Below are 24,521 nucleotides of genomic sequence, written 5' to 3' on the forward strand. Positions count from 1 at the left end.
AATGCTCTGGGAGCCTCTGTGGATCCTCAGTTCCTATTCTCTATAGTGGAAAAGCCTCTTTCTATGAATGTTCCTGGGGTAGTGGTGTTTATTCCTCCCTGTGGTTGGCCATATGCAAATGAATTAAACCTTAGGGGTTAGAAATTGACTAGAAGATTTTTTTATATTCTTGTTTTTCATTTTTGTTTTCTCAGAGGTTTTATAATCACTAATGGTAGATAATAGTAGAAAAAGTCACTAAAGGGGCACCAGGAAACTCTACTCACATCAGTAATATACTAGAGCATGGAACAATACAAAGGTATAGAAACTCATTTAGAAATAAGCATTTATGTGTTGGGAACCGTCCTACCTGGTTTCAGGGACTATAGCTTCGCTGATGGAGGAGAGGGCCCCAAGGCTGGAGCTGAGCAAGGAGGCCTTGGGAAAATAGGCCACCGAGGAGACAAAACCTGTACCCCTGGCAGGGGCACAGCCCCTGCCTCTGTCACATCACCCTGCCTGGCCCCAGAAGATGATTGGTTAAGCAATGGTGGATAAGACCCTTTGATGGTAGGAGCAACGTAAGAGAGGCACAGTCTCATGGGAGCCATCAGGGAAGGACTTGGACACAGAGAAGGAGCAAAAGGCCCTCACCCCTCGGCTTTGTCATGGCTGGAGGCCTCATTCTACCCGAAAGAAGTCTCCTTATCACTTGGCTGCTCGGCTTGGCCACCTGACTGGGTCAGTGAAACAATACTAAAGGCAGGTACAGCTTTAAACTGGATAAAGAGGTTCCTGGGGACAATTAGGCCTGGAAAAGGAATGCATTAAATCCTATGAAACTTACTTTGCTAAGAATGCCTCTGAGTTAATGAGTACTGATGATTGGGGTCCGAGCATAGAATGTGATCAGTTTCCCAGGTTTCAGGGCCAATGGGCGCCACCCTGCCTACCAGACCCTGACCTGAGGCAAATCTCTGTGTTCCTTCAATCATAGCCTTTTGACATTGATTGATGAGCTTTGCATGCATGCTGTATACCCCTGTGCATATCGTTCTTAATAGAAGCCACTTCAAGAGAAGGGCTCTGGGCATTCTCCACTAGAAGGGATCGCTACCCCCTTTTTCTTGCAGACCGACAATATCTGGAACGACTTATTTTATTTTCACCATCCACGGCTACCTGGGGGGACTCTGCAGGAACAGGGTACCCCCATCATCTATCTATATATTTGCATTAACTCAAATAATCTTACTCTGTTTAAAACTGGACTTAATGTGCATACTCATCAATACCGGGAAATAGTTAAACACATACCTTCTTCATCCATGCTGTTACACTTTTTTTCTTTATCACATTTCATGGCTGATGGCTCTTTTTCTTTTTGCCATTTTAAATAGACTTTATTTTTTCAGTGCTGTTTAGGTTCACAGAAAAATTAAGCAGAAAGTACAGAGTTCTCATACAATCTCTGCCTCTTTCACTATCATGCTCCCCCACTACAGTGGTACCTTTGTTACAGTACATGGGCCTACATTGACTTGTCATTATTGCCCAGTCCATAATTTACATGTGGGTACACTCTTGGTGTTGTACATTGTGTGGATTTTGAGAAATGTATAATTATATGGTATTATGAAGGGTAATTTCAATGTCTTAAAAATCCTTTGTGCTTTATCTATTTGTCCCTCCCTCCCTTTTATGTACGCTCTTTTGTTTTAAGTCATATTATATGTCAATTTGTAGTTAAAATTTCCATTTATTGTGCAGATTTGAATGTGCATTAAAATGAGTGCAAGACACTATAATACATATTTATCCAGATCAAAACTTCATGATAGAGATTATAATTATAGTTCATATTATAGTGCTTTTTTTAGTAACAAGGTATAGTATTTGGAACTTCAACACTATGTAAGTACTCTGTTGTATTTAGGCTAGTCCATCAAGTATTTCTGAAAGTTGTCAGCAGTAGAGAATATAAATACTGCATTATGAAGTAAACAGACAAACCTGTGTAAATTTCTAGAACAGATTTTTATTTTAGCACAATAACACATTACCTCCTTTATTATTTGTCACAATAAAAACTTACCTGGTATCTAGTACCAAATATCTGCCACTTGAAAGACACCACCTGCATTTGGATCAAATCATTTTGGGGGCTGTGTGTGAGTATGTGTGTGTGCATGCACTCATAAGTGTGTGTATGTGTTTGTGCACGTTTTCAGTACCTTTTAGCATCTGAGATCAAAATAAGAATGAAGCAACGAGCTGGAGAGTAGGCAGGACAGAATTGCATTTTTATTTTTTCATGATGGTGGCGGGGAGAACCAATAGAAAGATGACAGAGCCAAAATGGGGGAGAATTGAAATAAATGTCAAGTAGAGAGTAACACACAGGTGCAGGAAGAATTGGGTCATTTTGGAGGATTGTGATGAAAAGTGGCTAGTGTCATCAGGCTTTTCATGGCAAAAACTTCTTTTTTCTCTAATGAAGGCCTGAAGAGTCCTGAGCACTGATGCATTTCTGTTTAGGAACTCAATTGTTTTTTCTTCCTGAGCTGAGAAATAGAGGATTCTCTACTCATTAATTTATTTGATTTTAACCAAGGTCAGGAATCTGTTAATTTATATAAAGTGGTTGAATTTCTTTTTAACTTCCTCTGGTCTGCTCAAAAGAGTGGAATTGTTTCAATTTAAGCAAATCAGTCCAGGGTTCTTGGTTTAGCCACTTCACTGGGAAGACCTTTGCAAACCTTTCTCTGGTGGGCAGATGGGTTTGATGGATTAAATGTCAGATTTCAGTCTATTGATGTTTATGGAATAAACTAGTCTTCTATAATAAATCTTTTCTGGAGGTCAAATGAAGCACAGACATGGTAAGAAACCACTTAAAGTATAGCATTAACATTGAACTACAATCTTGCCACATCTTCACAAAATATGTTTTAGAGAATATTTATGTTTCTCACATTAACCAAAGTAAAGTTCATTGGTCTATTGCAAATTTGTACAACCACCCTTCTTTGATTAAGAGGAAAAAAGTTACAGTAAATAAGATAATTGGATAATTATTATCTATTGCTATGGTGCTAGCAGCATGGTCTTTTTGTGTTGTAGATGTGAGATGAGGTATAAAAGTTTTTTAACAATAGATGCTAACATTTATTCTTTTATGTTTCACACCCTTAATTAGGCTTATTGATACTTGATATATACCAAGTAGAGAATGAGTCCAGTTTCCATCACAAGTCCTTTGGGAACTCTTGACATTTAATTATATTTTAAGAATATGTGCTTATGAATTTGTTTTCTTTCTCAAAGTTAGAAATAATACAGATTTATACAGATTGTATTGTTAATACAAAGTTATAACAATACAGATTTTATTAGAATGGCAAGAAACAGGAAATGGAGTTTCTGAAGGATCTGTTGGATTTTTACCAGGTTTCCATAAGTAAATGGCAGTCTTGAATAACTGCACTCCAAACACGTGGTTTTCATTTTTCTTGATATTCCATTCTCTTGATATCTCTTTGAATTTTAAGTACTACTCAAAAATATTTGAGTGTGAAAGCTAGGGTCTTGAAAGTGTCAACTTAGACTCCTTAGGAAGTGACAAGGATTTTAAACTGTTGATTAGGCTATAAGAGACAGTGCATACGATGGCACTTGAATGAGAAGGCAAAGGCAACATTAAGAAAGATATTTTGGATTAGTGGAACATTTAACGTCAGAGATAAGATAGAACTTATTCTCCTAGCTTGCAACATGTATCAAAAGTTTGGAGGTGACAAACTTCCTGCCACCACTTTTCTCTGTCCCTCTCCCCCACCTCCCTCCTTCAATCTTTCCCTATTTTGGCTTTGCCCATGGGTCCTTTATACATGTTCCTTGACTTGACCCTTCCCTTCCCTTTCCCTGCCCACCCCTTCCCTCTTGATTCTGTTGGTTTGTTTTTTCTTTCAATGTTGCTGGTTATATTTTCTTCGCTTGTTTGTTTGTTGGTTAGGGTCCACATATAGGTGAGATCATATGGTATTTGCCTTTCTCCACCTGGCTTATTTCACTTAGCATAATGCTCTCCAGTTACTGATATTTCTTGCTGTCTGTATCTTCTTTCAGATTTTTATTTCACACCCTTAATTAGGCTTATTGGTACTTGATATATACCAAGTAGAGAATGAGTCCTGTTTCCATCAAAAGTCCTTTGGGAACTCTTGACATTTAATTATATTTTAAGAATGTGTGCTTATGAATTTGTTTTCTTCCTCAAAGTTAGAAATAATTGGCCAGTAGTCTTAATATTTGTAAATTATATCATGCAAGTCTTAGAATTTTAGAGGAAGAGAGAACATAAATATTATGTTTAAACTTTGTTATAATGCTGTTACTTATTGATTTCTATCATTCATAACTTTAAATAAGAGTAAACAATTTGTATTGTTTTATTAATATAAATGTAAAAACTACTTAATAAAATTTCTAAATCTCTTTTGCCAAACAGAGTTAGTAAAGGATACTAAAATAAGTCCTCAAAGTAGTGATATTTTTTGTAATATCATTGTTAAACTGCTTAAAGCTACATTATTTGAAAGCCAAACATTTTAAAATCCTCTTCTGGTTTAAGAGTAAGTTAAAATAGAAAGTTGCTTTGAGTTTTAAAAATACATAGATTTTTGTTAAGAATTCAGTGTTGTGCTCTCCCACTTTTGTACTTTAAGTTTTCCTATTCAAAATTAAGATCATCCTGTATGAAGACACATTTAGAATATTTCAATTATTATGCTGCAAATCCAGAATCCAGGATGAGATGCCTAGAGTTATCATTTTGTTGTTGTTTTTTTTTTAATTTACTTTTTAAATACATTTGTCTCTGCCTCCCTCCCTACCTCTTTCCCTTGCCCCCTCCCTCCTTCCCTCCCTCAGCTCTTCCCCTTTGGTTTTGTCCATGAGTCCTTGCTATATGTTCCTTGACTTTTCCTTCCCTTCCCTTTCCCTGCCCCCACCTTCCCTCTTGTCTCTGTTGATTTCTTTTCCTTTCAGTGTTGCTGGTCATATTTTCCTTGCATCTTTGCATTGTTGGTTAGGTTCCGCTTATAGGTGAGATCATATGGTATTTGTCTTTTGCCCCCTGGCTTATTTCGCTTAGCAAGTTGCTCTCCAGTTCCATCCATGCTGTCGCGAAGTTTAGTAGTTCTTTTTTCCTTTCTGCTGTGTAGTATTCCATTGTGTATATGTACCATAATTTTTTGATCATATCATCTACTAATAGGCATTTAGGTTGCTTCCAAGACTTGGCTATTGTAAATTGTGCTGCTATGAACATTGGGGTGCATAGGTTCTTTTGTATTGGCGTTTTGGTGTTCTCAGGGTATAGTCCCAGCAGGGGAATCGCTGGATCAAAAGGCAGTTCCATTTTCAGCTTTCTGAGGAAATTCCACACTGCTTTCCATAGTGGCTGCACCAGTCTGCATTCCCACCAACAGTGGACTAGGGTTCCCTTTTCTCCACAGCCTCGCCAGCACCTGTTGTTTGTGGATCTGTTTATGATGGCCATTCTGACCAGTGTGAGGTGGTACCTCATGGTGGTTTTGATCTGCGTTTCTCTGATGGCTAGTGATGCTGAGCATCCTTTCAAATGCCTCTGGGCCCTCTGTATCTCCTCCTTACAAAAGCATCTGCCCAGGTCCTTTGCCCATTTTTTGATTGGATCGTTTGTCTTCTTGGAGTGGAGTCGAGTGAGTTCTTTATATATCTTGGAGATCAAACCTCTATCTGATGTATCATTAGCAAATATATTTTCCCAAACGACTGGCTCCCTTTTCATTTTGCTGATGTTTTCTTTAGCCTTACAGAAGCTTCTTATTTTGATGAGGTCCCACTTGTTTATTCTTTCCTTTATGTCCCTTGCTTTAGGAGACATATCAGTGAAAAAATTGCTGCGTGGGATATCTGAGAGTTTCCTGCCAATGTGCTCCTCGAGGACTTTGATGGTGTTGCGACTTCTATTTAAGTCTTTTATCCATCTTGAGTTTATTTTTGTGTATGGTGTCAGCTGATGATCCAATTTCAATATTTTGCATGTAGCCGTCCAGCTCTCCCAACACCATTTGTTGAAGAGGCTGTTATTGCTCCATTTTATGGTTCTGCCCCCTTTGTCGAATATTAGATGTCCATAGAGACCTGGGCTTATTTCTGGGCTTTCTATTCTGTTCCACTGGTCTATGGGTCTGTTCTTGTGCCAGTACCAGATTGTTTTCAGTATGGTGGCTTTGTAGTAGAGTTTGATGTCCTGTATTGTGATCCCTCCTACTTAGTGTTTCTTTCTCAAAATTGCTGCAGCTATTCGGGGTCGTTTAAGGTTCCATATAAATTTTTGAAATGTCTGTTCTATTTCTGTGAAATACGTCATTGGTATCTTAATAGGGATTGCGTTGAATCTATAAATTGCTTTGGGTAGTATGGACATTTTGAGGATATTAATTCTTCCAATCCATGAGCACGGTATATGCTTCCATTTATTTGTGTCTTCCTTAATTTCTTTTTTCAATGTTGTATAGTTTCTGCATACAGGTCTTTTGTGTCTTTGGTTAAATTTATCCCTAGGTACTTTATCTTTTTTCGTGCTATAGCGAACGGTATATTTTTTCTGATTTCTTCTTCTTCTATTGCATTGCTGGTGTACAAAAACACCTTTGATTTCTGAATGTTGACTTTGTATCCTGCTGTTTTGCCAAATTCACTTATTAGGTTGAGGAGTTTTTTGGTGGAGTCTACAGGGTTCTCTATGTACACTATCATGTCATCTGCAAACAATGATAGCTTTACTTCCTCCTTTCCTATTTGGATGCCTTTTATCTCTTTCTCTTGTCTGACCGCTGTGGCTAGGACTTCCAATACGATGTTGAAAAGAAGCGGTGAGAGCAGACATCCTTGTCGTGTTCCCGATCTTAGTGGGAAAGCTTTCAGTTTTTGCCCGTTGAGTATGATATTAGCTGTAGGTTTTTCATATATGGCCTTTATTACGTTGAGGAATGCCCCATTTATTCCCATTTTGCTGAGTGTTTTGATCAGAAATGGGTGCTGTACATTCTCAAATGCTTTTTCTGCATCTATTGAGATGATCATGTGGTTTTTCTCTGTCTTTTATTGATGTGCTGTATCACGTTTACTGATTTGCGTATGTTGAACCATCCCTGCATGCCTGGGATGAATCGCACTTGATTGTGGTGGATAATCTTTTTAATGTATTGCTGGATGTGGTTTGGCAATATCTTGTTGAGGATTTTAGCATCTATGTTTATCAGCGAAATTGGCCTGTAGCTTTCTTTCTTTGTAGGGTCTTTATCTGGCTTTGGGATCAGGGTGATGCTGGCCTAATAGAAGGAGTCTGGGAGTCTTCCCTCCTCTTGGATTTTTTGGAATACTCTGAGAAGGACAGGGGTTAGCTCTTCCTTAAATGTTTTGTAAAATTCTCCTGGGAAACCGTCCGGCCCTGGGCTTTTGTGTGCTGGGAGTTTCTTGATGACTGCTTCAATTTCCCCAGCTGTTATCGGTCTGTTCAAGCTTTCTGTTTCTTCCTCCTTCAGTGTTGGAAGATTTTACTTTTCTAAAAATTTGTCCATTTCATCAAGATTTTCAAATTTCTTGGCATATAATTGTTCATAATAGTTTCTGATGATCATTTGTATTTCTGTGGTATCAGTTGTTATTTCTCCTCTTTCATTTCTGATATTATTAATTTGGGTCCTCTCCCTTTTTGTCTTGATGAGTCTGCTTAATGGCTTGTCGATTTTATTAATCTTTTCAAAGAACCAGCTTCTGGATTGATTGATCCTCTAAATTTTTCTTTTTGTCTCTATGTCATTCAGTTCTGCTCTAATCTTGACTATTTCCTTCCTTCTACTTGCTCTGGGATTTATTTGTTGTTGTTTCTCCAGTTCTTGAAGTTGTAGTGTTAGGTCTTTTATTTGAAATGTTTCTATCTTTTTTAGGTAAGCCTGTATTGCTATGAACTTCCCTCTCAGGACCGCCTTTGCTGTGTCCCATAGGTTTTGGACAGTTGTCTGTTTATTTTCATTTGTTTCCAGAAATGTGTTGATTTCTTCTCTTATCTCATTATTGACCCATTCATTGTTTAATAGTGTACTGTTCAGTCTCCATGAGTTTGCAAGTTTTTGAAGTTTCTCTTGGAGGTTGATTTCGAGATTCAAGGCCTTGTGGTCTGAGAAAAAGTTTGGTATTATTTCAATTTTCCTGAATTTGCTGAGGCTTGCTTTGTGTCCTATCATGTGGTCTATCTTTGAAAAACTGCCATGAACATTTGAAAAGAATGTGTATTTTTCTTCTTTGGGATGTAAGGTTCTATATATGTCAGTTAAGTCTCTTTGATTCAGTGTGTCATTCAGCGCCACGATGAGTTTATTAATGTTTTGTTTGGAAGATCTGTCCATTTTTGACAGTGGGGTGTTGAAATCCCCTACTATCTGTGTGTTGCTGTCTACATCTTTTTTGAAGTCATCCATAATTTCCTTATAAACTTGGGGGCTCCTCTATTGGGAGCATATAAGTTTACAATGTTGATGTCTTCTTGATAGATTCTTCCTTTAAGTATGATGAAGTGCCCCTCTGGGTCTCTCTTTATGGCCTTTGCTTTGAAATCTACTTTGTCTGATACAAGTATGGCAACGCCAGCCTTTTTCTCATGTCCATTTGCTTGGAGTATTATTTTCCATCCCTTTACTTTCAATCTGTGTAGGTCTTTTGCTCTGAGGTGGGTCTCTTGTAGGCAGCATATGTGTGGGTCATGTTTTCTTATCCATTCAGCTACCCTGTGTCTTTTGATTGGGGCATTTAGTCCATTCACATTGAGAGATATTACTGCTAGAAACTTACTCATCTTTTCTCTTTGTACTTGTGTTCCTCTCCGTCTCATTCTTTTCCTTCATCTGCTTAAACCAGTCCCCTTAGCATATCTTGGAGTGCTGATTTGGTAGAGATGTATCCTTTTAGCCTTCTCTTGTCTGGGAAACTCCGTATTTCTCCTTCTATTTTAATGGAGAGCCTAGCAGGGTAGAGCAGCCTTGGCTGTAGGCCCTTGCTTTTCATGGCTTGGAATATTTGTTGCCATTCCCTTCTGGCTTGTAGTGTTTCTGTTGAGAAGTCAGCTGCTAGGCGTATCGGGGCCCCCTTGTATGTTACTTTCTCCTTCTCCCTTGCTGCCTTGAGGATTCTCTCTTTGTCTTTGACATTTGCATTTTAATGATGATGTGTCTTGGAGTGGACCTCCTTGGGTCCCTCTTGAGTGGGGTCCTCTGTGCCTCCTGGATCCATGAGAGCCTTTCTCTCCTCAAATTGGGGAATTTTTCCATCATTACTTTTTCGAGGAGGTTCTCTATTCCTTGCTCCTTCTTCTCCTTCTGGTATCCCTATTATACGGATATTATTGCGTTTCAGGTTGTCCTGCATTTCCCTAAATGCCTCTTCATTCTTTTTGAGCCTTTTTTCCATTTCTTGCTCTTTCTGGGAGCTTTTTTCTACCTTGTCCTCCATCTCACTGATTCGATCCTCGGCTTCATCCAGCCTGCTTTGGATTCCTTCTACTGTGTTCTTCAATTCGGAAATGGTATTCTTCATATCCTCTTGAGTCTTCTGGATAGTTCTATCTCCTTTTCCAGGCTGATATAGTTTGCTGTAAGATCCTGATAGTTTCTCTGCAGTATCTCATAGTTGTGTTTGTGCTGGCTGAGCTCATTGAGCTTCCTTAGAACCATCATTTTGAATTCCATATCTGATAGTTCCCTTGCCTCTATTTCATTTAGCTCTCTCTGTGGGGAGTCCCCTTTTCCACTCATTTGAGGGGAACTTCTTTTTCTTCCCATTTTTGTGAGAGTCTGTTAAGTATTTTTGTCCTTTACTTTTCTTTCTGGGCTTGCCTCTGATGATGTCAGTTGTTGACCCTATACAGCCTTGGGTTGTTTGTTTGAGCCTTTCAGGAGTCTAATGCCTGTGTCTGACTCCTGCTTGGAGCAGCTCTGTGACCCCTTAGGTCAGGGCTGGGCTGTTTTTTGGGATCTCGCTGCGCTCTCACGCGGGCTCCTTTAGCGCGTTCCCAGCGTGGCAGGGTCCCCCGCCTGCCTGGGCTCGCATGTGCTTGCCGCAGACCAGGGGGTTTATTCGCGACCTCGCGTACTCATCTGGCCTCCCTGGCACGTGAGCTTAGGGGCACTGGTCAGTTTAGGGTCTTCTATTGTGTATTTTCCCCGCTTTTGGCTCTTTGGGTGCGTTGCTTGCCCTCGCCAAATGGGGACTACGGAAATGGGAGGAAATCAGCTCTAGGACTCTCCTGTTAATCCTGTTTCTGGTCTCTCCTCCAGGGACTCTGGCCAGCTCTACTTATTTTGTGGGCCGCTCCGCAATCGCGGGGGACAGGTCAATTTACGCCTGCCCTTGCCCCTCTGTGTACTCCCTCGCAGGCCGTATGGGTGCCAGTCTGTGTGAGGCCTTGCCGGCAGGTTCAAGCGTTAGCCAGCCTGCATGGGTCACACACACGCTTGCCAACCCTCGCCGGTCACTCAGCGCGCAAGTTTGCGCGCCTGCTCTCGTTGTTTTGGGGGTGTCTATGTTTGCTTTTCAGCTTTTGGCTCTTTGGGGGTGTGGCCTCTTCCCGCGCAATGGAGACTATGGCAAGGAGAAGGAGTCGGGACTCCCCGGTTCCTCCTCCCAATCTTTACCCAATGCCTCCGTTTCTATTCTCCCCTCAGTGGCCTCTGGGCAGTTCTGTGACCCCTTCGGCCAAGGATCCACCCCCTGTGCGGACTGCGTTTCAATCGCAGGCAGTCTGGTTCATTCCGCCACCGCTTCTGCTTCTATGGGGTGGCGCGTTTCCAGCCCACAATGGAGACTACCGAATGGGGAGGGAGTCGGGACTCCCAGGTTCCTCCTCCCGTTCTTTCCCCAACACCTCCGTCTCCAGTCTCTCCTCAAGGCTCTCCCAGCCAGTCTGCACTCAGCCCTGCTGCTAGCTCACACGCGCACAAGCTGTGTGCGGAGCGCACAAAAGGCAGGTTAATTGATTCCCTTATGCCTGAGCGAGATGGTAGCTGCAGAGTGGGAAGTGCGTTACCACCCGGGCTCCACCGGCCGCAGTGTCAGTTCTCTTCACAAAGTTTTCCTCACCAGTCTTTTCCCAGGCACCAGCCCACCCTGCTGCCGCCTCTACCCAGTGATCAAGGAGGGTGGCTGCCGCTGCAACTTTTGCGTTTGCCCTTTAAATGTCTTTTTGCATCCCCAGCCACCTGTCTCTGGCAGAGAGCACCCCTACGCTTTTTGGGGTTGCGTTTTGTCTGTATTTTCTCGGCTTTAGCTGCTGTAGTTTAGGGGTCCCTGTTTATGATTCAGACCCCATTCTTCTCGGGGAGAGCTAACTGGCCATTTCAATGTCCCTCTGGTGCCAGTGCCCGTGGGCACCCAGCCCACCCTCTCGAGCCTCCACCGCAATTCTCACCCGTTGGGATGTGTGAGAATAGAATCCACTGTCCGCGGCACCAAGACTCCTCTCCCACTATCGCTCCACTGCTTTCCAGGTGATTACTCCATTATTTAGTTGCAATTCCAGTTTGGTTTGGGAGGAGGTCAGCGTGACTCCCATTCACTCCTCCGCCATCTTTTTGTATTTTCCACTCATTCTTTTTGAGAGTAATGTGACTCTTCTAGCAATTGTGCTTGTGTGATTGATTGTAACTTGTCTGTAGCTCTCTGGGACCTTCCTGAGAATGAAATCGACCATCTTTGAGTGATAATGTCCTAGAGTTATCATTTTGGTCTGATCTGATAGTGGTGGCTCACTACCACACATGAGGTATATTTTAATAAGTTTTGGTTAGTAACCTCAATCATTAAAAAATAATTGAATATTATTTGTGTTGACGAAAATATTCAACAGAATTAATAAGATTTCTGGCTTATTATAAATCCAACTCAACTCTTTTGGGAATGGTAAAACTTGTAAAACTCTCTTATAAGCAAAAATCCTCATGCTTTTATATGATTTTTAAAATGTACATTTTAAATGGCAATTTTAGTCCCTTTAGTATTAAAGATAACTAATAAATAGAGGTAGGAGGATTACATTTCCAATAAGAGAAATACAAGATGAAGAATAGAAATAAAAATATAAGTTGTTAATTTAAAATATCTGTAACATGTTACCATATGAGTAGTTCCCCATATTTTACTATATTATGCACCTTTCTCTCAAGTTGTTTCCTATTTTAACATAAACTCACTGAAATATATGACAATTAAACTATGAAGTTTCTTAGTTGTTTCAAAGGTGTGCTTTTTTTCCCAGAGCTAGTATGCTTTCAGTGAAGGCAAAAATTGTGTTACAAAACCCGATTCAGTCAAATTTGTATACATGTGGTATTACTTGAGAGGAAAAGTAACAATTAAGGACTCGTTTCAATGAATTAGAACCTCTATGAGAAAAAAAATCAATCACACATTTGCACTGTGGAAACAAACTGAATTTTTAAATATTAAACATTCCTTAAATGCTCATTAAGTAGAAGGCTATATTTCTCAGCCCATTTGGTATATCTCCATGAATGTCTTCATACATCATAGAGAAAGATCTGGGAATCATTTAGTCATTCATTCCACAAATATTTGTTCACATCCAATGACTTTGATAATGGCTGGAGATATAGAATAGATAAAGTAGATAAAATATTCCTGCCCCCATAGAGTGTACACAACACTGAAGACCAACAATTAAAGATTTATATGTGTGTTTGTATTGTATATATGTATGTATTTGTATATATTTATAATTATATAAGTATATAATTATATATACATATAGGTATATAATATATGATTACATACATTATAAATATATTTGTATATAGTTATAAATAAAATAAATGTTTTCTTAATTATTATTAGCATTAAAAATATAATGTTTGTCTTCTCCTCAAAATTTGTATGTTGAGCCCTAATCCTCAATGTGAGGATATTTGGAGGTGGGACCTTTGGGAAGTAGTTAGATTTAGGTGAGAATGGAGTCGCACAATAGGATGGGGTTAGTGTTCTTATATGAAGAGGAAGAGAAACAAGAATCTCTCTCTCTCCCTCTCTCTTTCTCCCCTACTCCCCCCTGCAATATTAGGATGCAGAGAAAAGGTGGCCATTTGAAAGCTAGGAAGAGGGTTCTTACTAGGAACCAATCTACCTGGCACCTTGATCTTAGATTTCCCAAACTTCAGAACCATGAGAAATAAATTTTTTTTAATGCCACCCACTCTATGATATATTTTGTTGTAGCAATCTGAATTGACTAAAACAGAACGGGAATGAAAAGTATTATGGAAATCTGGGAACACCTAACTGAAAAGATAATGTTTAAGCACACTTTAGAAGTTGAGGGAGTGAGCCATTATCTTTGAGCGGAGTATTCTATACACCAGGAATCACAATACAAGGGTCTGGAGAGGGAAGATGCCTGGCTTGATTCCAGAACAACAGTAGGCCAGAGTGACTGGAACAGTAAAAGCAAGTACAAGAGTCTTAATAAATGAGTTCAAAGTGATAAATAATGGCCTAACTTGGGTAGGAAATGGAAAGACATTTTAAGAGCTTTGCATTTTGCTCTGAGTGAAATGAAAAGTCATTGGAGGATATGAGCAGAAGAAGGAAATGTTTTGAATTGTTTTAATAAGATCATTCTAGCTCTGTGGGGAACATATTGGCAGAGTTGGAACAAGAAAGAAAAAAAGGGAAACCAGTACATGATAGTGACTTTGGTAAGTGGTAGCAATAGAGGTTGTGAGGAGGAATTGAATTGTGGCTATTATATTTTTGTAACAGGCTGATAGATTGGATGTAGTCCTTCAGAGTAAATGAAGAATAAGAGAATAAATTTATTTTTGTAGGCAACTGGATGGAAGTAGCTTCCATGACCTGAGATGGGAACATCTATAGAATGAAGATTTTGGGAAAAAGATCAGGTTTTGTTAAGGAGATACGAAATTTGAGATATTTGCTGGGCAACCAACAACAGATTTACAATAGGTCATTGAAAAGAGAATTATAAAGTGGTGGGGGGGAGGGATCAAAAACATGTAGGTGATATTTAAAACATACGATATGTTGTAATCCCTAAATAATGGTTGTCATTAGAAAAGCCCAGGACTGCACTCTGAAGATACCTCACTATTAAGCCACTAGGGATAAAAAAGACTGAGTAGCCAGTGAGGAAGCAGGAAAGACAGGTGAGTGTAACATCTATTTCTGGACTTTCTCTTTTGTTGAAGTTTTCTATATGTCTATATATTGTCCAATACCACATTGTTTTTGATGATTCCTTCCTACTTAGTATTAAAACAATTAGTTTGAATCGTCCAACTTTGTTTTATTTTTCAAAATTGCTTGGCTCTTCCAGTTCTTTTGCTTTTTCACATACATTATAAAATAAGCTTTTATTTTCTTCAAAAACCTGCTTGAATTTGGACTAGAATTTTATTTTCTCTCTCAATAAATTAGGAAAGAACTGACATCTTTATTATATTGAGTGTATCACTCTATGAACATGTATATTTTACTATTTGTTAAGACCCGTTTTGATATCTTTCATCAATGTTTTCTAGTTTTCAGCAAAAATATCTTACATATATTTTGTTAGATTGATACTTAATTAGTTCATCTTTTTAAAGCTATTAAAGTTTTTTCAAATTCCAAATGCTTGTTGCTGTAATATATTTTTGTTAATTTCTTTGAGTTTTGTTTTTTTTTAAGTAGACAATAGTGTTGTCTGTGTAAAACATGATTTTGTTTTGTCCTCTCCAATTTGGATGCCTTTATTTCTCTTTCTTTGCTAATGGTGTTGGCTAGGACCTTCAGTCCTACGTTGAATAGAAATAATTGAAGCAGATATATATGCTAAATATCATTGTCTCATTTCTGATTTTTTTGGAGGAGTGCAAAGGGTATTATTCAGACTTACCATTATTAAATATTTTGTTAATTGTAGTTTTTCCAAAGATATCCTTATTAGGCTGAAGAAGTTCCCTCCTATTTCCAGCTTGCTGAGAGGTTTTGTTATAAATGGATATTATATTTTTTCAAAAGCTTTTTCTGCACCTTTTGAGATGATCATCATATAGTTTTTCTTTGATATTCTGTTGCTATAGGGTATTACATTGGTAGATTTTTAAATGTTGAACTACTCTTGCTTTCTGGGGTAAAACTACCTGGTCATGATGTATTATCTTTTTTGTACATTGCTGAATTAGACTTATCAATTAACTGAGATAATTCATGAAGGATGGTCTGCAGATTTCTTTTCTTCTCTCCTCCTCAATGTCTTTGTCTACATTTCACAGGTGGTTAATACTTGCCTTAGTAGATAAATGCAGAAGTATTTTTTTCCTCTTCTATTTTCTGGAACTATATGTGTATTTTGTCATGTCATCTTTAACAGTTTAGTAGCATTGATCAGGGAAGCCATCTTGGTGTTTTCTTTGTGGGAAAGATTTAAAGTATGGATTAAATTTTAATAGTCAAAGCTTGAGTTTTGATAGTTTGCATCTTTCAGTGAGTCAGTCCATTTAATGTAGTTTATCAAATTTATGGCATGGAGTTACTTATAAAATTTCCTATTGTTCTTATAATGTATGTTTTATGTATAGTGTTATTGCTTTTTCCACTTCTGATATTGGTAATTTGTGTCCTCTGTTTTTCTTAAAAAAGTATCACTATAGATTATTCATAAGTAATATTTATACCAAAGGACCAAATTTAATTTTCTTTGATTATCTCTATTGTTTTCTACCTTCTACTAAGTGAGTTTTGACATTTTAATTTATTAATCTTGTTTTTTTATTTAATTTGCTCTTCTTTGAGTGGGAACTTAAGTCACTGATTTGAGATCTTTTTTTCCCTAAGATCAGCATTTCTTTCTAAGTGCTGCCTTAGTTTGATTCATCATGTCTTGATATGCTGTATTATCATTTTAAATTCTTTCAGAATATTTTCCATTTTTCCTGTAGGCTTTTTTGGGGGCCATGAGTTAATTAAAAACATGTTGTTTCCAAAACTTTGGGGATTTTTGAGATATTATTCTGTTACTGATTTTAGCTTCTAAATTTCATTATACTAAGGGAACTTGGTATAATGTTAAATTTTTTAAATTTGTTGAAATATGTTTTATAGTTCAGAATATGGTTTATACTGGTGCACGTGCACTTGTAAAATGTATATTTACTCTCACTTTACTTACTTTCACTCTTCTGTCACTCTTTATTTCTTTGTGTAGACCTAAGTTTACATCTAGTATCATACTCCTGCCTTAAGAAATTCCTTTAAATTGTGTTTCATTGAAAGTTTAAGCTTTTGTTAGTCTGTAAGTCTTTCTTTAACCTCCAGTTTTGAAAGATATTTTTAATGACTATACAATTACAGACTGATTTTTTTTCTTTCAGTCCTTTAGGGTGTCAATTATTTATCTTCTAGCTTATGTAATTTTGGTAGCAATGTGTCTTCTAAATATTTTATTTGTTCCTTTTTATGTGCTGTTTGTTTCTTCTGCCCATCTCACAGCTCTCTTCAGATTTTCTTTTTGTTTTAGTTTCCAACAGTTTGATTATGATGTGTCTGGGAAAGTGTGTGTGTATGCGCTTTCACGTGCACATTATTTACCCAGCTTATCTTGAGGTTCACAGAATTGTAGTTAATTTTCTTATTACCTTGCATTTTCCCTGTCTTCTCCTTATGAATTTTCTATTGTAATATATTAGACTATATTATAGTCTCATGGTGCATGGATTCTCTATTCTGTTTTATTCATTCTCTTTGTTTTTCTCAATACTTCAGGGTTTTACTTTGTATTTTAGTTTAAGCTAACCGACTCTTGCTTTTGTTGTTTCTAGTCTACTGTTAAGTCCATCAAAGGTATTCTTCATCTCCATTATTTTTTTTTTGTAGTTTTAAGTTTGATTGTTTAATAGTTTTCATGTGTCTGCTGCATTTTTTCCCTCTGTTCATGCACATTGTCAATCTTCTCCACTATATTTTTTGATATATTATAATTATTTTATTTTTTCATTAAGCTTTAGCTTCTTTGCCAGTTCCAACATGAAAGTCATCTTTATGCCTGTGTCTGTTAACTGCCCTATGACTTGAAAATAAACTATTGTCTCTTACTTTTTGTGTGTTTCTCCATTTTTATATTGACTTGGACATAGAAGAAAACTATAAACTTAAATATGAAATATTTATGCCTTGAAATTGGCATGTATCATCTTTTTTCAGTCTATGAATGTGGAATATTAGATTAACCAAATCAGTAATTGATCTGGGTTTGGGCTCTATTGTTGCTACAGTTGCTATACTGTAGTCACTTTTCTCACATTTCTTCTGTAGTAGCCTCCTGTTACCTTGTGTTCAGTGTGGAGCCTCAGGTGCTTAAAGGAGAGGTTTACTCAGTGTTTATTTTTCATATTTAGTGTTTATGCAGTGATTTCTGAATTCCTGAGCAACTGAGGATGACTCTCGACACTCTAGCTCTTCACCCAATGGTATAGCGATTTGAGTGTTATTCAGTGTTGGACTTGTCATGAGAGCAAGTAGATGCTTTTGATTCTCTTGTTCCAATATCAGGCAGGCTATGTATTTCTGGGCCTCGAGAGTGACAGTTTCTCAGTGTTTCTTGGCTTCCTCAGCACGGCAGCCACACCCTGCCTTGTATTTATGGTTACAGAGGGGGTGCATGTTGGTCTTAGGCAGGAAAGAGTTTGTGCAGACCTCTGTAAGATCCTGGGCCCAAGCAGATTTCTTGTTCTTTCCTCAAGAATAGGTGTTCTTTGCTTCTACTCTTTCCTCAGAAGCAATGTACCTTTTCTTGGAATAACTGACAAGAGAGTTTTCTATTCCTACCCAGTGGTGGTCTGCTTTTGCTTGTGACTAGGTATAATGTAGGTGGTGAGGAATGAGCCAGAGGATTCTCAAATTCCTCCCACCACAAGAGACAGATAGTTTTTGCTTCCATCCATTGACTAACTGTGTTTAACCTTTCCTTGGGCCTGGAATGTGTGAGGGCTTTCTGCCCTTCCTCTAGCATCTTAAAACTGTTGGTACCTATGAAAGAAATGTGTAGAAAAGAAGATGAGTTTTTGTTTGTGCAATGCCAGGAACTCTCTCTCAGTTTTTCCCTTACCCTTAGGCACTGGGGATCAGAAGAAAACAGCTTACAGTGAATGCCATCTCAGCTTGTGTCTGAGGGTCCAAGGTATGCTAGCCCTTACTTGGTCTTTAAGAATATGTTAATATTATTATTTTTGTATTAGTTTCAGTGGTACATCACAGTGGTTAGATAATCATATATTGTACAAAGTGTTCCAACCTCCCATCACCCCCCATAGACCCATAATTCAGTCAGAGAAAGGCAAATAGCATATGATTTCAATTATATGTGAAATCTAAAGAACAATATAAATGAACAAACATAATAGAAACAGACTCATAGACACAGAGAGCAGACTGGCCATTGCCATAGGGGAGGGGGATTGAGGTACTTGGAGAAAGAGGTGAAGGGATTAAGAATTACAAACTGATAGTTACAGAATAGTTGCCGGGATATATAGTCAATAATATGGTGGTATTTATTAGCCATATGGGTAACTTCATGGATTTTTGTTTATGGTCATGTAGTCTTTTCAGAGTGGAAAGACAATTCAGACAGAGAATTAGTAAAACATGAGTGATTAGGTAAAAAGGATGGGGGAAACAGTAGGAATCACATCATCTGCTTTTGTTTTAGGTACCTCTTGCATCCTTAATTTTTCATAACCCTTTTACAATGGGTCTTTTCATGAATCTATTTTGGAATCTTGAAGCCTTTGGAAGCTACTGCATACCAATTAGAGTTGGTGTTTCATTTTATTCGTTCTTCTTGGGGTCCATTGCTCTCAAGAGCACTTCTTAAATGAATGAGCTTGTCTAATTGGAAGATTTCCCATAATGACCATTTTAAATCTAGGTTATTTTTAGTAAAATTTTGCCATCTTTCTAGATATCTTAAGCTTCTGGGAGTATAGTTTTTAAACATCAAATAAGCAGGTGTGCCAGAAGGTGGGACATTCAGCTCTTTGGATATGCAGGATCCCATCTCTTTTAGCTAGGCCTGTGGGCTCCTCACAGCCAAACTGATACCTAAGGGGTTTGACTTCGGAGATTCCCATTTAGCAATAGCCATTATCTCATGTGCACATTAGCAAAATTCAATAGTAACTGAGGAAATGGAATTATGTAGAGCAGCAGTAACCAAAGCACTAGGTACAGGGGACAAGACTGAACCAGCAGACCTCAAATAATAGTGACTGTGGACTGGCTCCAAACAACTTGAGAACTGCAGCTCCTATCAGCAGTTTCCAATGTGGAATTTGGGACTAGAACCAAGGACCGAGGTTTAGATGTGACTGCATACTGCACAATATAAGTCCTTGTGTGGACCTCCAGTCCTTCCCAGCATGGACTAAAATTGCAGACTCAAGTGGACTAGAACTGGGGAAGGGACTTCCAAACACTGGGCAATTGTGTACTGAACCAAGGGCTAGGGGACTTGGATTCTGGATGGAATCATCTGCAAGCTCCAAGGTGACCTACTTAGTCCTGCAGCATGGAGCTCAAACAAGAACTCACAAATGGCCCTCGGAAATGCCAAGAAAGACAGAGAATTTAAAGGGTTTGAGGGCACCATGCCTGTGTTTCTCATTGTCCCTGAATGCTGTCAGAAGTTGGCTTTGAATCTTCCAGTTGGCCACCAGTCTGTTAAAGAACAAAAATTCAGTCAAGTAAATTTGGAGGTCCAATTGGCTTTATTGAGCAATTCATGTTTTGGGCAGCATCACATCTAGCAAGGAGAAAAGGATTCTGAAGGGCTGTACAAAATAGAAGGTTTTTATAGGCAGGAGAGAGTGGGGCAATGAAGTTATCAGCAAAAAGAAAAGAAGGGATTGTATCAAGCCAGGACATCTTCTTTTGTGGGGGAAGAGAAAGGAAGGCAGGGATCTTATCATGCAGATTACCTTACTAGGGCTCATCAGGAAATTTCAGATTGTCTTTTTAATGGTCACCTTCTTGGGAGAGGTTGAAACTGCAATTAAGTCTCAGTATATTACCCTGGTGGCCAATGACTCCATTTTGGGTCTGTTATTTCTTTTTCAACATAGATCCTTTGAAGAGTATGCCTATGTGCTTTAGTCAAGAAATAGAAAATTCTCTATTTGTACCACAGTTTAGTAATATATTAGTTGTGTATTTGTTGTGTGCGAAAAGTCTCATCTCCTTAACAATACTGGGAGCACCTTATTGTTAAAGGCAATATCTTCTTTTGATTCCCCATGTGTATACCCCAGCACTGGGTATATAAGTAGGAGGTTAGTAAACACATATTCAATGAAACTAATTGAAATGGAAAGGGAACTTACTTTGTATGAGTATTATTCATTTACCTTATGTCAGGCATTTGAATTGGAAAACGCTTCTTTGCTAAGAGAGTTTCTAAGTAATTTATAATATTGTCAGAGGCAAAAACCAAGCAAAGATAATGATATACCCTTCTTTGTTTCTATACGTAAAGGATCCTGCTGAAAAGAATTCTTTAAACATAGGTAAATTATAGAGATTTTTACTTTGCAAAATGCTTTTATAAAATAAGTCTGGTTGGGGGGCTGGCGAACGCTTGCACCTGCCGGCAAGGCCTCACACAGACTGGCACCCATACGGCCTGCGAGGGAGTACACAGAGGGGCAAGGGCAGGCGTAAATTGACATACCCGCCACGATTGCGGAGCGGCCCACAAAATAAGTAGAGCTGCCCAGAGTCCCTGGAGGAGAGACCAGAAACAGGATTAACAGGAGAGTCCTAGAGCTGATTTCCTCCCATTTCCGTAGTCCCCATTTGGCGAGGGCAAGCAACGCACCCAAAGAGCCAAAAGCGGGGAAAACACACAATAGAAGACCCTAAACTGACCAGTGCCCCGAAGCTCGCGTGCCAGGGAGGCCAGATGAGCACAGGAGGTCGCGAATAAGCCCCTGGTCTGGGGCAAGCACATGCGAGCCCAGGCAGGTGGGGGACCCTGCCACGCTGGGAACGCGCTCAAGGAGCTCGCGTGAGAGCGCAGCGAGATCCCAAAAAACAGCCCAGCCCTGACCTAAGGGGTCACAGAGCTGCTCCAAGCAGGAGTCAGACACAGGCATTAGACTCCTGAAAGGCTCAAACAAACAACCCAAGGCCCTATAGGGTCAACAACTGACATCATCAGAGGCAAGCCCAGAAAGAAAAGTAAAGGACAAAAATACTTAACAGACTCTCACAAAAATGGGAAGAAAAAGAAGTTCCCCTCAAATGAGTGGAAAAGGGGACTCCCCACAGAGAGAGCTAAATGAAATAGAGGCAAGGGAACTATCAGATATGGAATTCAAAACAATGGTTCTAAGGAAGCTCAATGAGCTCAGCCAGCTCAAAGAGAACTATGAGAAACTGCAGAGAAACTATCAGGATCTTACAGCAAACTATATCAGCCTGGAAAAGGACATAGAAACTGTCAAGAAGACACAAGAGGATATGAAGAATAACATTTCTGAATTGAAGAACACAGTAGAAGGAATCCAAAGCAGGCTGGATGAAGCCGAGGATCGAATCAGTGAGATGGAGGACAAGGTAGAAAAAAGCTCCCAGAAAGAGCAAGAAATGGAAAAAAGACTCAAAAAGAATGAAGAAACATTCAGGGAAATGCAGGACAACCTGAAACACAATAATATCCGTATAATAGGGATACCAGAAGGAGAAGAAGAGGAGCAAGGAATAGAGAACCTCCTTGAAAAAGTAATGATGGAAAAATTCCCCAATTTGAGGAGGGAAAGGCTCTCATGGATCCAGGAGGCACAGAGGACCCCACTCAAGAGGGACCCAAGGAGGTCCACTCCAAGACACATCATCATTAAAATGCAAATGTCAAAGACAAAGAGAGAATCCTCAAGGCAGCAAGGGAGAAGGAGAAAGTAACATACAAGGGGGGCCCCGATACGCCTAACAGCTGACTTCTCAACAGAAACACTACAAGCCAGAAGGGAATGGCAACAAATATTCCAAGCCATGAAAAGCAAGGGCCTACAGCCAAGGCTGCTCTACCCTGCTAGGCTCTCCATTAAAATAGAAGGAGAAATACGGAGTTTCCCAGACAAGAGAAGGCTAAAAGAATACATCTCTACCAAACCAGCACTCCAAGATATGCTAAGGGGACTGGTTTAAGCAGATGAAGGAAAAGAATGAGACGGAGAGGAACACAAGTACAAAGAGAAAAGATGAGTAAGTTTCTAGCAGTAATATCTCTCAATGTGAATGGACTAAATGCCCCAATCAAAAGACACAGGGTAGCTGAATGGATAAGAAAACATGACCCACACATATGCTGCCTACAAGAGACCCACCTCAGAGCAAAAGACCTACACAGATTGAAAGTAAAGGGATGGAAAATAATACTCCAAGCAAATGGACATGAGAAAAAGGCTGGCGTTGCCATACTTGTATCAGACAAAGTAGATTTCAAAGCAAAGGCCATAAAGAGAGACCCAGAGGGGCACTTCATCATACTTAAAGGAAGAATCTATCAAGAAGACATCAACATTGTAAACTTATATGCTCCCAATAGAGGAGCCCCCAAGTTTATAAGGAAATTATGGATGACTTCAAAAAAGATGTAGACAGCAACACACAGATAGTAGGGGATTTCAACACCCCACTGTCAAAAATGGACAGATCTTCCAAACAAAACATTAATAAACTCATCGTGGCGCTGAATGACACACTGAATCAAAGAGACTTAACTGACATATATAGAACCTTACATCCCAAAGAAGAAAAATACACATTCTTTTCAAATGTTCATGGCAGTTTTTCAAAGATAGACCACATGATAGGACACAAAGCAAGCCTCAGCAAATTCAGGAAAATTGAAATAATACCAAACTTTTTCTCAGACCACAAGGCCTTGAATCTCGAAATCAACCTCCAAGAGAAACTTCAAAAACTTGCAAACTCATGGAGACTGAACAGTACACTATTAAACAATGAATGGGTCAATAATGAGATAAGAGAAGAAATCAACACATTTCTGGAAACAAACGAAAACAAACAGACAACTGTCCAAAACCTATGGGACACAGCAAAGGCGGTCCTGAGAGGGAAGTTCATAGCAATACAGGCTTACCTAAAAAAGATAGAAACATTTCAAATAAAAGACCTAACACTACAACTTCAAGAACTGGAGAAACAACAACAAATAAATCCCAGAGCAAGTAGAAGGAAGGAAATAGTCAAGATTAGAGCAGAACTGAATGACATAGAGACAAAAAGAAAAATTTAGAGGATCAATCAATCCAGAAGCTGGTTCTTTGAAAAGATTAATAAAATCGACAAGCCATTAAGCAGACTCATCAAGACAAAAAGGGAGAGGACCCAAATTAATAATATCAGAAATGAAAGAGGAGAAATAACAACTGATACCACAGAAATACAAATGATCATCAGAAACTATTATGAACAATTATATGCCAAGAAATTTGAAAATCTTGATGAAATGGACAAATTTTTAGAAAAGTAAAATCTTCCAACACTGAAGGAGGAAGAAACAGAAAGCTTGAACAGACCGATAACAGCTGGGGAAATTGAAGCAGTCATCAAGAAACTCCCAGCACACAAAAGCCCAGGGCCGGACGGTTTCCCAGGAGAATTTTACAAAACATTGAAGGAAGAGCTAACCCCTGTCCTTCTCAGAGTATTCCAAAAAATCCAAGAGGAGGGAAGACTCCCAGACTCCTTCTATTAGGCCAGCATCACCCTGATCCCAAAGCCAGATAAAGACCCTACAAAGAAAAGAAACTACAGGCCAATTTCGCTGATGAACGTAGATGCTAAAATCCTCAACAAAATATTGGCAAACCGCATCCAGCAATACATTCAAAAGATATCCACCACGATCAAGTGGGATTCATCCCAGGGATGCAGGGATGGTTCAACATACGCAAATCAGTAAACGTGATACATCACATAAATAAAAGCCAAGAGAAAAACCACATGATCATCTCAATAGATGCAGAAAAAGCATTTGACAATGTACAGCACCCATTTCTGATCAAAACACTCAGCAAAATGGGAATAAATGGGGCATTCCTCAACGTAATAAAGGCCATATATGAAAAACCTACAGCTAATATCATACTCAACGGGCAAAAACTGAAAGCTTTCCCACTAAGATCGGGAACACGACAAGGATGTCTGCTCTCACCGCTTCTTTTCAACATCGTATTGGAAGTCCTAGCCACAGCGGTCAGACAAGAGAAAGAGATAAAAGGCATCCAAATAGGAAAGGAGGAAGTAAAACTATCATTGTTTGCAGATGACATGATAGTGTACATAGAGAACCCTGTAGACTCTACCAAAAAACTCCTCAACCTAATAAGTGAATTTGGCAA

Source organism: Pteronotus mesoamericanus, unplaced genomic scaffold (genome assembly GCF_021234165.1).
Source record: "Pteronotus mesoamericanus isolate MK-2021 breed Mesoamerican mustached bat unplaced genomic scaffold, CSHL_Meso_final contig_74, whole genome shotgun sequence".
NCBI lineage: Eukaryota > Metazoa > Chordata > Mammalia > Chiroptera > Mormoopidae > Pteronotus > Pteronotus mesoamericanus.